This window comes from Rhinolophus ferrumequinum, chromosome 7, assembly GCF_004115265.2.
Source record: "Rhinolophus ferrumequinum isolate MPI-CBG mRhiFer1 chromosome 7, mRhiFer1_v1.p, whole genome shotgun sequence".
NCBI lineage: Eukaryota > Metazoa > Chordata > Mammalia > Chiroptera > Rhinolophidae > Rhinolophus > Rhinolophus ferrumequinum.
In genome coordinates this window covers 46,122,477-46,137,164 of record NC_046290.1, presented here as the reverse complement: position 1 = coordinate 46,137,164, position 14,688 = coordinate 46,122,477, and positions in this window count along the sequence as shown.

Sequence of the window (14,688 nt, the reverse complement as noted above, 5' to 3'; positions counted from 1 at the left end):
CAGCCTGTAGACATGACTGCAATGTTCTCTATCGACATCTTTAAGATAAGATAAAGACCACTAAATCCTGATGCACTATTTGCAGGGAGGCAACTGGACTGGGCCAAATTGGCCAGATTCAAAGATGACAAAATAAAACATCATGTTAGACTTACAACTCCACTTAGATGACATCTGCCTTGATATATTTTTAAAAATAGTGTTTCAAGAACAAACTGTCACCAGTTATTTTTTTCATTTAGGTCCAGAAAATGTATGTTATTTTTTCCTTCCCACTTCCCACATGCCAACTAAAACCACTTCTTTCCCTTATTCAAAGCTATCTTCAAATATATCTCCTCCAAAATAAGAAAGCTATGAAACCATTACCTTCTGTATAATCTCACTTATATTTCTTTTTTCTGCCATATTCACTGATTCATCCTTTAGTTTATATCTTATCACAAAAAGCTATAGACAGCTCTTTGTAGAATCTTTCTTGTTTTTCTTTTTTTTTTTGTAGGTGTATGTGTTTATGTTGTTGGTTAGGATGTAATTCATCCTTATTTTTTTACTCATAAAAACATAATTTGATACATAGATGATGTATTATAGAATCGTACACTTGAAACCTATATGATTTTACAAACCATTGTCACCCCAATAAATTAAAAAAACCACAGATGAAATTTATAGAGATAAATGATGAAATTTATAGAGATAAATTTTAAAAACTTAATTCCTGGCAATTTGTTTGGTCTCAATTTTTATCTGTTGCATGGTGAGAATTTCTCATTGTTCATCTGCCATTTGTTTTGCCTAGTTTTTTTCTCCTTCATGCTTTCTTGTCTCTTTTTATAGTCCTAATGCTAACTCTTTTTGTTTGTTTTTCAGTTTACTTACTTAACTGTAAATAAGGTGAATTCCCCCCAGACTGGTTGTCTCTTGGAGTTTTGTATGAGAGAGGCCAGGTCTGTAATCACGGCCTGGAGAAACTGTCCTCCTGACACACGGTTATGTGTGTGAGTCAGTTCCTTTAGGTTTTGCTTCTCTGCAGCCTACTTGAGGACAGCAACAAAGGAATGTCACAATGTAGTCTTTCTCCCTCTCCCTCCTCCCTCAACAACAGACTGCTTCCTGAAAAATATGATTAGTCTATGATATTTCTTGTTAAAATCTACTGCCTCAGCTTTTTCTCATGATCATACTGAGTTCAGAGAAATTCCCACCACCAGAATGTCATTCCATTGTTGCAAACGAGGGATTATTGATTGTCATCTTAAGCTATGTATGCACTTCCCTTTGGAGTCATGGTTCTGTTGGCTTTTTCTCAGATCTGCAGCTCTGGGCTCAATGCTTCTCTGCATCTGTTCGACTTTCACTGCTTTTGTCAGTCCTTGTTTTAGCTTCAGATGCCTTCTAATTTTATTAGACATGGAGTTGGCATTACTGTTTCTCATTTCCCTTTACTTATGGGTGGTTTCTAGAAGAAGAGGCAGAAAAGACCTAACTTTTTTTGTGGTGTTCATACCTGTATACCTTCAGAAGATCGTTTTACATTAATTCTGCCCGGTATTTAATAGGGCCTTTCAGTCCTACTCTCTCTTCAGTTCTGCGAAATGTTCTTTATTTTTTTGATAATGTCCTCCCTTTTATTCTCACAGTTCTGTACTTAAAATTTTAGTTACATCTATCCTCCATGTCTCTTAGCATCACTTTTCTTTCTTCTTTTTTTCCTCTCTCTCTGTCTCTCTCTTCTTTCTCCCCACTTTTTTTTACCCCCGGGTACTATTTTGGAAGAATCTCTCAACTCAGTTTTCCAACTCAATAATTGCATATTCAGCCTAATTATTAGGTTTAGCAATGATATTTTCAAACTTCCATCAATTCTGGTTGTGTTTCATAGCAGATGTCTCTTTTTGGGATGTGATACGCTTTTAAGGAACGCTCTAATGTATTAGGTAATATAAGGATATTAGCTAAGTTTAATATGTTTCTATTAACTTTATATTTTTTAGTGTGAGCCAGTTCTGTTTGTTGAACTTGATGCTTCCTTTTATGCTCTTGTTTTTCCCAAAATGTTTGTAGATTCTTAGTTTTCTGTTCCTATTTGTAGGTGCAAGTCTGGACTGAACTTTATTCACAGTTGGAATGCATTTCCTCACTTCAAATGTGAACTGCTGTTTACCTGGCAGTGAATGCATATTTTGATTACAGGAATCTGCCTCATGGGATTGTGGAGGGATAGGCAGACTACGTAGGTAACTTCCCTTCCGTAGCCTGGTTTTCCCTGACCCTCCGGGCATTGTCCTTTTTCTCAAATCTTAGCTAATGCTGGAGCAGTGATATACTGGTAAATGTTTAACAACCAGCTCTGGGATGGAGGAAGGAAGCCTTGATTTGCAGCATTTGCTGATTTCCATGGTATATATTCCCCTCAACTTCAAGCTGGTGACAGGATATCACTGAATGGGAGGTGGGGAGAGTTGTGCACATAAGACTCCTAGGAGCCTCGCTTTAGCACACCACTGCTCCGGATCTGCTATGCTAACTACTTCGAAAATTGTACCGTGCCTCTCATCTGAGCCCATACCGTGCAACTAGCTGCTGCAGGAGCACCTCCAGGGGTTGGCGAGTTGGCAGTTTTACTTAGGTGTATGGCTCCACTGTTCCTCTCTTTTGGCAACTGTTCAAGTGCCGTTTCCGGTAAGGGTTTTAGGTTCTTCCACTCTGCTAGATTTTCTGTCAGTCGATTCCTATTTCTTGTATCTTTTTGAAAATTCCTTATTATATTGGTCTGCTGGAAGCACCCTTTCTGCTTTTCCTGTCCTGTTTTGAATTTATTTTTCTAGTTCTTTGCCATATTAGTGGGATTCAGAGAAGGAAAGGCAAAGCAGAGGTCCTTTTCCTATTTCAAGCCTTCACTTGTTTTCATTAGAAGTCACTTCCTCTTGTATCTCAGAGGTTGATTCTCCTCCTACGGCCAGTGGTTTTCCTGTATACTCATTGTCCTGAATGATGGTTTGATTAACCAGGGTCACTGGCTGCACCGAGGTTGCTGAGGAAACTTGGGTAACTGACTGAGGCTGTCTGCCTCTCCACCCAGGCTCCATATGGAGAGGCCACTCACACTGGCCAGAGAGGAGCAGCCCAGCAGGTGCCTTGCCTCTGGGATGCATGGGGTTGCATGTGTCTTCCTCAGGTGGCCAGAAACAGGATCGGTGAGAATTTTTTACTCTTACAGGCCAAATGACATGGCTGCCCAGATTTATGCATAAAGTAGTTAAGATGGTCAGCCCAGGTCTCCTCCATGGGACTCGTTGGTTGGTGCTACTTGGACCCTAACACCTGGAAGGTACTTTCTGGCCAGAAGCAACTTTTACTTGACCCTGGAAACATGGGCAGGTGAGCACAGAGTAGACTGAGTGTGTCCCTGGGGTAGAATCCTCTTTAGGTTAACTATGTGGCATGTACTCCTCTAAGCCTTTACATGAATTAACTCATTTAATCTTCATGACAATCTTCTAAAGTCATTTTATTGTTATCCTTAGTTTACAGATGAAGAAACTGAGACACCGAAAGGTCACATAGTCAATCAGTTCTTGAGGCAGGATTTAAACCTGGAAACTCTGTGACAGTTATGATCAGTCATGGTAGTGGCTTCCAGGTAGGTGTGTAGTGGCTTCCCTCTAATGGAAAATTCCCAAAGCACCGTGAGACAATCAGGTAGCAGTAGTTCCCAGGTCCTTCCCAGGTGTGCAGGGTCATCTGTAGGCTCAGAAGACTATGTCTCAGATCATATTAAAGAGACAGGTTTATAGCCAACCTCTTGTGACAGAATGCATTTTGTAAAAATGAGCAGAATAAAATCTCCCGTCCCATTTATTCTTCTTATAATGTCACTTTGACACTCTTCCCAGTGAGAGGTGGGGTCTGTGCTTCCTCCCCTTGAATCTGGGCAGGATTGTGACTACAGTGAAAATAATGTCATGTGACATTTGAGAAAATGTTTACACACACACACAAACACACACACGCACACACTCTTTACTACTCCTATTATTTAACAGCTGTTCTACTGTTCTACCTCCTGATTACCAGAGCCAATCACCCTTACCAGTAAGGTAAGTCCCTTTTTCACCTGCTGGTCTACTGGCATGAAAAGCCTAAAATGACCCAGCAGCAGTGGTAGCTTTGAAGTTTAGTGAAATTTCCTGAGGTCCCTGTGGAAGCACTTCCCCTCTAGGAGACAAGATTTCTAGATCCACAGAGCCTAAAATTGTGGGAACAGGAAGCATATATTCCCCAAGTGAGCCACTGGGGAGTGGTGTGTAGGATTCTGCTCCGTTGGGGGCATGTGTCTTATCAATTGCTGGGTGGGGCCATGCCTATCAGCCAAGGACAAAGCTTAGGAGAAGGATGCAGCTGGGGACTGTTACCAGCCTACATTTCATCAACTGGGGAATCGCTAACTGGCTGTGCAAAGAGGGTCTAGGGGAGCACCAACTGTACCTACTCTACTGACTAACTGGTGAGTATAGCTTTAGAAAAGAACTTATGGTTAACCTCACCAGCTAAAGAATTCCAACATTCTGACGGACAGGCTGAGATAAGAGAACATGGAATGAGCAGAGGAGGAAGGACGTTCCACCTACCAACTAGTGCTCTAACTGGTTACAGAAAAGGAAAAAGAACTGTAGCAGCCACCCATGGTCTCTTCCTTGTCTTGTTATTAATATATTGTAGATAGTAACCAATTTTCTTTCCCCCTCTCTCTGTTGCTAATTAATACAAGATAAATCAGTGGGAGATACTTTTAAAATTTAGTCCTTAGGATATAAGATATTAAGGTACAGTTGATATCAGAAGAACCTATGCTTAGTATTACCAAATTTTAATCTGACACATGTAGAAAGCCAAAATTCTGTAAGATACATTTATGAATATTGATAGAATAAATGAATAAATAGTGGGAAAGGAATGCTCTTCCTTATAATGCCAACTAAAAACAGGTAGAAAAACACAATTTGGCAACCACATAGTTATAATTGACTCAGGCAAGAATATTTAATAAATGCTAAAACTAGTGGATGAAAGTTTAATGAGAAACAGGATATTTGCTTAATTTCAAAGTATCAGCCCAGAAGATACTTACTAGTTAAAAAGGGGAAAATAGAACTTTATACTTGAGGAGTGTGGTAGATAGCATCTTAATTAAGAAATCAAAGTTAAATATCACTAATAACAGTAAGAATTGCCACAATGTGTTTCCTAATATTAATAGTGTCTCTGCAAAAAATGCATATTTCTGAATTCAATAGTAAAAAAACAGCAGATGAACTCAAAATGTAGGCCATTCCATAAAATAATTGGTTTATCAGCAATGTCAATGTCATGAAAGACAATGACTGAGGAATCTTCCCAGATTCAAAAAAAAAAAAAAGAAAAAGAGAGAGACATGTCACCTGAGTATAATGAGTGATATGGGAATTTTCTTTTGTTATAAGCAACATTATTGGAACAACTAGTAAAATTTGAATAAGGATACAAATTAATCCTAATATTGATCATTTTTCTGTAGTCATGTAAGAATATTTTAGAACATACAACTTAAGTATTTATAGATAAAAGGGCATCTGAAATTCACTCTCAAATGGTTCAGAAAAAAGTATTATGTGATATTATTATCTATTTCTAAAAGTATATATTGCTGTAACAAATTACTCCAAAACTTAGAGACCTAAAACAATATTTACCCATTAATTTTATCCAAGTGAATACCTATGTTCACACAAAAGCCTGTATGTGAAGGTTTACAACAGCTTTATTCATAATTTCCAAAAATTGGAAACAACCAAGATGCCCTTCAATAAGTGAAAGAATAAATACACTGCAATATATCCATACAATTTAGCAATGAAAAGGAATGAGCCATTGATTCATGAAATATGAATGAATCTTAAAAACATTTTGCTAAGTGAAAGAAGACAGACTCAAAAGACTATATACTTTGATTCCAGTTATGTGATATTATTGAAAAGGCTAAACATAGGGATGAAAAACAGATCAGTAGTTGTCAAAGGTTGGAGGAAGGGAGAGTAGCTGACTTCAAAGGAGCTGCATGGGAATATTTTGTGTGGTTCTGGGGTAGTGAAGAAATGATTTCTTACATTTGTCAAAATCCATAGAGCTTTTACTGTACGCAGGTTTAAAAACCGAACTAGGAAGCCAGGATAGGTAGGAATCAGAGTATGAAATGCAGATTGAGAGAAGTGACACTTTTATAAGTGTGTGACATAATCTCACTGTAGGAGGTGGTGAAAAAAGGAGCTGACCTAAGAAACTTTGTAAACTGGTATTTTGACTGAATATTGTAAGGCAAAGGAAAGAACTGTATGTAAATACTGTACTCTGGTAAATTTGTTTCTCGCTGGGTATGGGTTAGTAATTCTGAAACTAGTTTACATGTTTACTAGGGTTGAACAAATAACTAAATACATTGAAGATAACTGGAACCAGGTTTATAACTTTCAGAGAAAGAAGTTATAAATATGCAAGGCAGGAGCAGAAGGGAAGACTACAATGCATCAGAGTTGGAGATATCAATCTAGTATCACCAACTGCATTATTTTTATGTACTGATACAGAAGTAAATATAGATATGTGGATGTGCATGGGTTAGAATATATGCATTTATTTCCTTGTTCTGTCCCTGAGAGGCTGTAGGAACAGTGACACCCCAGTAGCAGTTAGCACATCAAGCCCCCAGGATCTTGGTTTCGAAGTGCCCATCTCCAATAAAAGCAACCTGGGCTCCTTGGAGAAAGAGCTGATTCTAGGGCTGGGGCAGAAATTTTAGAAGATAAGCCTGGAGCATCACTTAATGCCAGAAAGTAAGGAAGTGCTAAAAATAAAAATAAAGAAGGATGGATCATGTCAAAAGTACACAAAAATCAACCCGAAAGTGTTCCCAATGGTCAAAGTTGAAACAATGTGAGCAATAAAATAGTGATAGTATTAGAGTATAATCCAAAGAATAAAAAATATACTGAGTTATATACTGATGTAAATGATTAAACAAAGAAACCCACAAGGGAGAAGGGACACATCTTTAGAGAGGAATACCAAATAATATATGCAAATACTCCTCCTCCCAGGAGGTGAGGTTTAATTCCCTTCCTCTTCAGTGTGGGCTGGACTTCCTGGCTCACTTCCAAAGAAGGGCGTATGGAAAGGGAAAAATGGTAACTTCACTACAGAGAAACCTAGTTGGTATCATTTTAACAAAGTGAGCAACGCTGACATCGCTAATGATAAGTCATGTTGGTATCATGTATCCTGATACTATGCAGTGAGGAAGACACTGCAGTATTCTTCAAAAAAATCCACAACCCCAGTTTAATAACGAGAAAACATCAGACAACTTGAAACTGAGTACTCTATGAAGCACCTGACCAATACGTTCCAAAATTGTCAACATCATGAAAAACAAGGAAAGACTGAGAAACTGTCGAAGATTAAAGGAAAGGAGACTTGGGAGACATGAACAAATGTGATGCGGAAAAAGAAAATGGAGATGTGACAGAAAACTAAAGTAGGTTATACTGGGTGATGAGGACAGGCCCCTGTGGGAAAGTGGTGTTCAAACTAAATTCCGAATGACCCAAAAGAGCCAGCCATGTGAATGAAAAAGAAAGAGCGGTTTGGACATTGGCAACAGATGGCACAGAGACTGTAAGGCTTTCCTTAGTTTGTGTGTTTGGGGAGCAAAGAGGTCAGTGTGGCAGAGCTTCGAGAGAAAGGTGAGCTGGGAGATGAAGGAAGGGCCAGATGACGCAGGAACTTGTGAGAATTTGATTTGGCCTAAAAGAACTACAGGAAGGAAAAAAATTTAATATGACAAGTAGTTCTTCAAAGTACTGGGTGAGGATATTCCTCCCGGGAGAGGAGGTTGGAGAACACACGTTCTGGGGACCTTGGGATCACAGGGAACAAAAACATCTAAAAGGCGGGGAAAAGGTCTTATGCAAATGTATCTTATACAGGTTCTTTTATGTTTCTTTAGAAGAAGACAAGAGCTTTCTGAGGTAATTCATGGGTTTTCCTACTTAACAAAAATCTTTTTACTGAAATAGTAATTGAATGTTAAATGCAAAGCTATAAGAATTTAAGTTTCAGCCAGAAAGCATATAAATTTTTTTTTTTTTTGTGGGAAGTTTGTTCAAGTAATAGCAAAGGAACTTTATTAATACAACTCACCCCATTACTACTTAAATTCTGAGCAACTTTCGGTAGGTAGAAAAATTTCAAAGATGCATTTTTTGTCAGATTTGCAAATGAGATCAAACGGTAGCTCTAAAAGATTAGAAAAAACAATGTAAAGTAAAACATTTTTCTGACAATATGATATAACTGGAATAGAAATTCTCAACGGGAAGCCACAGATGGCCCAGCACAGAACCCTGGCCCAGCAAAAGATCTGCAAGATAAGAGATGTTAAAACAACCCCATTTGGCTGGATGACAAGGGGGCACTTAAGTAGCTCCTGTCTTTTCTCATCATCTGTAATATGGGATCATAGCGCATCATTCCTTTGGTCGATGAAACCACAAGACTTAACTAAACAAGTAAGGGGATAAGGACTAGTGGCACCTCGTTCCTTCACGAACCCTGAGTGGTTCTTAGCTGAATGTCTCCCATTTCTTTCCCCTCCCCAATCTGTAAGTCACCTCAAAACGTGGGGCAGTGCTTTGCACACTGCTAGTGTGCAGTCTTGACTCACATCACGGGGAACTTCCGGTGGCACAGCAAATCCCACAAGCAACTATAAACAGAGATACGAGTATTATAACCTGTCTTCAGAAAGTAAGTGCCTATATCAGTCTGGGACTTTATCTCATTGTTGGTGACAGGTTTACCTAAAAATGAGTGGCGGTATATTTTTGGTAAAAGCAAGAACTCTGGAGCCAGACTGACAAGTTCAACTATTTGAGCTTAAATCCTGGTTCTACTACACATGACTTTAGTTTCCTCCTTTATGAGCAGGAATAATAGTAGAGCTGACCTCATAGACTGTCAAGTAGATTAAATGAGTTAATATACATAAAATACTTAGACCCTATCCTCTTTCATTCAACGACTATTAAGTATCTGCTTTTGCTTCAGGAATTGCTCAGAGCACAGCAGATACTGGAGCAAACAAAATACACAAAGACCCTGCTCTCTTGTGAAGCTTACGTGTAAACTATTTAGTCCCTGCTGTCATAAAGGAACTCCGACTTCAGGCCCCCAAGAACTCTCTAGGGCTTCGCTAACTCAAAGTCCATAAATGAGCAGCACATACTTGGGAACCTGTTGGCAATGTACCATGTTAGGCCCCATCAGACTTACTGAATCAGAATTTGCATTTTAACAAGATTGTCAGGTGACATGTATGCACGTTCAAGTTTCAGATGTCCTGCTTAAGTCATAAACTGTACTTGGACTTCAGGGAACATCATGAAAATACCCCGTTCTCAGGGAGAATGGCATTGAAATTTAAAAATTGCTCTGAAGAAAAATTTTCAAGATTATTTTCAGGTAAAAATATGATGTTAATCGAGGTGAGCTTCAAGGGTGGGCATGTCGTCATATGTATACGCCTTCTACTAAGTTCTGCACTAATTAGTATTTCAGGGTCAATCTAGGTAAATGGCTCCATCTAGTGGAAATGTCTTGATTTACACATCACGGGGTATAGTTTAGTCTTCTTAAGAGGAACTCAAGAAAATTCAAGTTCGTTTTAAGAACCTTGTGCATGCCTACTACTGGCAAAAAGGATGAGGCTTAACAAAAACAGAAATGTTTGTACATAGTGTACATGGAAGAAAGGCTTAATAACCATCAATTCCTTTTTCCCTATAAAGAGTGGGCCTTTGAACATGAGTTAAACTTTTGAAAATCTTGTTATGTGTTAAGAAGACAACATATTAAATACACTTTTCTTTTGGGAAAATGTGCCTTCAAAATAAAAATGTAAAAATAAAGCACTTAGAGAAGTTTATCAGTAAAGATGCCACACAGGTGATTATAGAAGTATATTACCTGGCCTTGTATTGACTACCTCAGAAGTTTAACAACAAAAGCTCTCATGGATCTTTAGTTCCCAAGTACGAGCTGAAATGACCTTGAGCTAACACATCTGAAGTGTTACCATCAAGTTGTCTGCTTTTTTATTCAGGCCTGATTTTATTATCCAAGATGGACTTGCTGGGGGAAAAAAGTAAAGGGAGGTAGGTATTCACTTATATGGTTACCAGGTAGGTAGGTGCTATGAAGTTCTCTGGTGCTATGAAGTTATGTCTGAAATATATGAATATATATTTATGTACCATTTAAAGAATAACAATAATGCTGCAATGAACGTATGGGTACATACATCTTTACTGATTTTTTCAAATTTTTTTGGATACCCAGAAGAGGGATTGCTGTGTATAATTCTATTCTTAATTTTTTGAGGAACCTCCACACTAACTGTACCAATTTACGTTCACACCAGCAGTGTATGAGGGTTCCTTTTCCTCCACAACCTCTCCAATACTTGTTATTACTTGTCTTGTTGATAACAGCCGTACTAACAGGTGTGAGGTGATATCTCATTGTGGTAGCCAAGACATGGAAACAACCAAAGTGTCCTTCAATAGATGAATGGATAAAGAAGATGTGGTATATATATACAATGGAATATTACTTGGCGCTAAGAAAATATGAAATGCTGCCACTTGTGACAACATGAATGGATCTTGAGATTATCATTTCAGCAAAATAAGTCAGAAAAAGTTGAGAACCATATGATTTCACTCATATTTGAGACACAAAACTGAAAGCAGCAAGCAAACAATACAAATAAAACCTCATAGACACAGACAACAGTTTAGTGGTTAACAGGGGATAAAGTGGGTAGAAGAGGGTAAAGGGGGTTAAACATACGGTGATGAAAGGACTAGGTGGTGAACACACAATGCAATATATACATGATACATTATAGAACTATACACTTGAGACCTATATAATTTTACTAACCAACATCACCCCAATATATTTAATAAAGAAAAAAACAAAAAAATAAAGAACAATTAGATGTACCCACCAGACTCTTCGTGACTGCACTCTCGGCTCTCCTTCCAAGATGCAACTATCTTAATTTTGTGTTATACACTTATTAATCCATTTTTTAGTTTTGTATGTTTTTGAAGTTTATGTAACTGACTTCTCCGTAGGTATTCCACCGAAACTGGCTTTTTTCTTTTCTCAGCACTGTTTTTACAGTTTATTTATCCTGTGGGACATTTGAGTTATTTTTTGCTATTACAACACTGATATGAAGATTCTTGTGTTTTCTGGCATACACAAGGAGTTACTCTAAGGCATATATACCCAGGGATATTGCTGAGTTTTCGCATATTCAAGTGTTCAACTTCAGTAGGTAATAGCAAACTGATTTCTACAGTAGTTGTACTAAATCAGCAATGTTTCTGTTCTTCTATTGTGCATCCTTATTAATAGTTGGTATTTTCAATTTTTCAGTTAATGTAAAAATATATAGCATCTTTTATTTATGGGCTATCCTGTAGGTTAAATACTTAAGGGAGTTAGAGTACATAACGAAACCAATTTTACCATAGGCTAACTGATACAAACAAGAGTTAAACTCCCATGGCATTTCAGCAAAGGTATAAGAAATGATGTCCAACCAAATGTTGAGGACCGGCTGTACTAGTTTCACGTGTATTTAGATGTTTCCAGACTTAGATCTTTTGAGCTATCTACTTACCAGTTTTAATTCCTGCAGACGTAATTAAAAATTATGATTCGTTATCCCACCCGCATTACTTTTCTACAAATTTTCTGGCTTCTTTTTCATATGCATGAACTTTGTATTTCAAGTTATGAAACAATCTTGTCTAGTAACAAACAAGAACCTGTTGCTAATCTTTTTAGAATACATTTTAAAATTTAAATTTAGGCACCATAAGCTGGTAATCATTTAGGGAAGTAATCTATCTCAGCAACTTTGGCCTGCTCAGTTTTCACAAGCTTCCACATTTCTTGAACTCAGTTTTGAGAAAACAAAGCTACTTAACTTGGCCTTGGGGAAAAGTGAAATCTAGTCTCTCAAAGCTTGGAGGAAGACAGCTCTCATTCTGCTTCCTTCTTGAGCCACAAAAAAATCTGCCAAAATCCATGACCCCCATGTTGCTAAATGCAAAGGAAATTCTCAGCCCCTATTTTTTCCTATACATGAGAATGCCATGGTCCCCTAGTTTTCTTTACTCAATTCTAAGACTTCAACGTTGGAGTTTCATTTTTTCCTAGTCCTCAGATGATGTTATTCAGTTTCATGGTTTGAAACCCCATTTATACACTTCCAGTTTCCCACCTACAGCCCCAGGTTATCGTCTCTGAGCTATAGCCGTCTACTTCTTCACAAGGATGTCTCAAACCAAAAGCCACATTTTTCATTATCCCGCGACCATTTCCATCCTGCCAGCTGCTCACGTTAGACCAAAAGCCGTTAAGAGCCATCTTTGATTTCTTTCCTCACAACCCATTTCTGGAGTGTTGGCAAACCTTCATTTCCCCTTTAAACATATCCAGATAACCCTGCAAAGGTTCCTTACTTCACTCAAGGGCAAAAATGACCTACACCATCTTGTCTTCAGTTGCCTCTTGGATCTCTTCTACTTGCTACCTACCTCTTCTCCCTTGCTTCCTATGCTCAAGCTATATACCTTTCTCAGCTGCATGCACTACATACCAAGCATATTACTAGTCTCACAGCATTTGTCCTTATTGTTCCCTTCACCTGAAATACTCACCCCTAAACTTCCATACTCACTCCAAGTTTTTGTTCAAATGACACCCTCTCAGGCCCTCACCCCACTTAAAACAGCAAGCCTTCCTTACCATCAGCACCTCCCATCTACTTTTTCACTGGCACTAGCCACCATGTAACGGTTACTTATCTGCCTTCCTACAATAGAATGGAAGCTCCAAGAGACCAGGGAACCGTACTTGCAACATAAAACTCTGATAATTGTTAAATATGTAGTATGAAAACATAGGCTTTGTATACAAAATTTACTAAAGTTAGAAAATCATGCTATCAAAGCACAACTTACAGCACACATGGTAACGCCCACTAAATTTGCTGCTGGGTATGAAAATTAGTACTTTATCTGAAAAGAAATTGGACTATAACTATCTCCTTTTCACATGGCAATTCCACTAAGAAATGCCTGCCTATGTATGCAAACATTTAAGCACAGGGACATGCAGCATAACTTTATTTACAGAAATAAAGTCGAGTAGTTGTATCAAAATCCATTAAAAATTGCTCACTTCTTTAATGAAATTCTTCAAAAGGTAACGAAAAGCTTGAAAACAAAAAAACTGCCAGGTCAAGATTACTATCATATGCATAAAAGTGAGTTTCATTCACGACTGGCATGGAAACCTAAAGGTCCTTGGTATAACAATTTTTCCTGCATCACTTTTGCCAATGGTTCACTAATTGTGTTGTTTCTAAATTGTACTTTGCAATTTGTGTTGAACTCAACACTAGAGATCCATCTGGATGTTTTAGGAGGCTCTTTCATATCAAGTTAGCACAAGACTCTGAGATTAAGGATTACAACATGATAGTCACAGCTTCAGAAGTTCCTACTGTGTAGTAAGGAGGACATCCAAATTCAGAGCTTTGTAGTTCAACTGCTACTTTTCCAATCATTCCTAAAGAATCACCTGTAATGTAAATTATTGGAGTCAGGTTGACTATGAACTCATTGTAAGACAAAAATTTGTCAGTTCAAAAACAGGCATAATGTGAAAACAACTTAGAGCATGTACTTTAGTTTCACTAAAATGTTGAAGGCTTACAAAGGAAAAGACTTTTAGCTTTAGGCATTTCTCAAATTAACAGCAAATCAGAATCTTGAATAACTAATGATTAGGCTGGTTTTATCTTCTTGCACAACCTATGTTCTACTATTTTCATGTGCATGCAGCAAACAGAAAGAAACCTGACCCTCATTTCTCTTAAAAGTTCTTGGGCTGCACTGATCTAATCTCAGGCCCTTTTCTTGTTCTAAATTTCAATTAAGAAAAGACTATTCGAGTTATGCACACATTTCCCTTGAAATGTATTAACGTTTAATTAGTAACATGCAACTATCATAATGAATTACAGCCTGAAGAGGAAACTACTACTTTTGTAAATGTTAATTTCCAAGATTACAAGTCGTAATTTTTGAAGGATAAACAGGAAGCATTAATAGAACATATTCATGCAATTCACGCAATCTATCCTTACAATGTTTTCTTCACAACTTCACCTTTCTTTTTGCAGAGCACTCTTTTCTTCCTCCCCCACCAAAAGCTGAACCTAGAATCAACTGTTCAGACACATCTCAGCAGGAGTTGATTTTAAAAATAGATGTTAACAAGAATGCACTCATGTGTAAGCTAAGGAACAACAACAAAAAAAACCCCTTAAACAAAAAACCCAAACAACAAAAACAACTAACAAGACCTATCTGGACCCAAAATAATGGGTGGGGAAGGAGAGAAAGCTTATTTCCTTTCATTAAAAATCAGAATGAAACGTCTATAGTTAAACAACTTTATTAACATAGTCAAGCAGTGATTAACATTCACATCTATTATGTCACA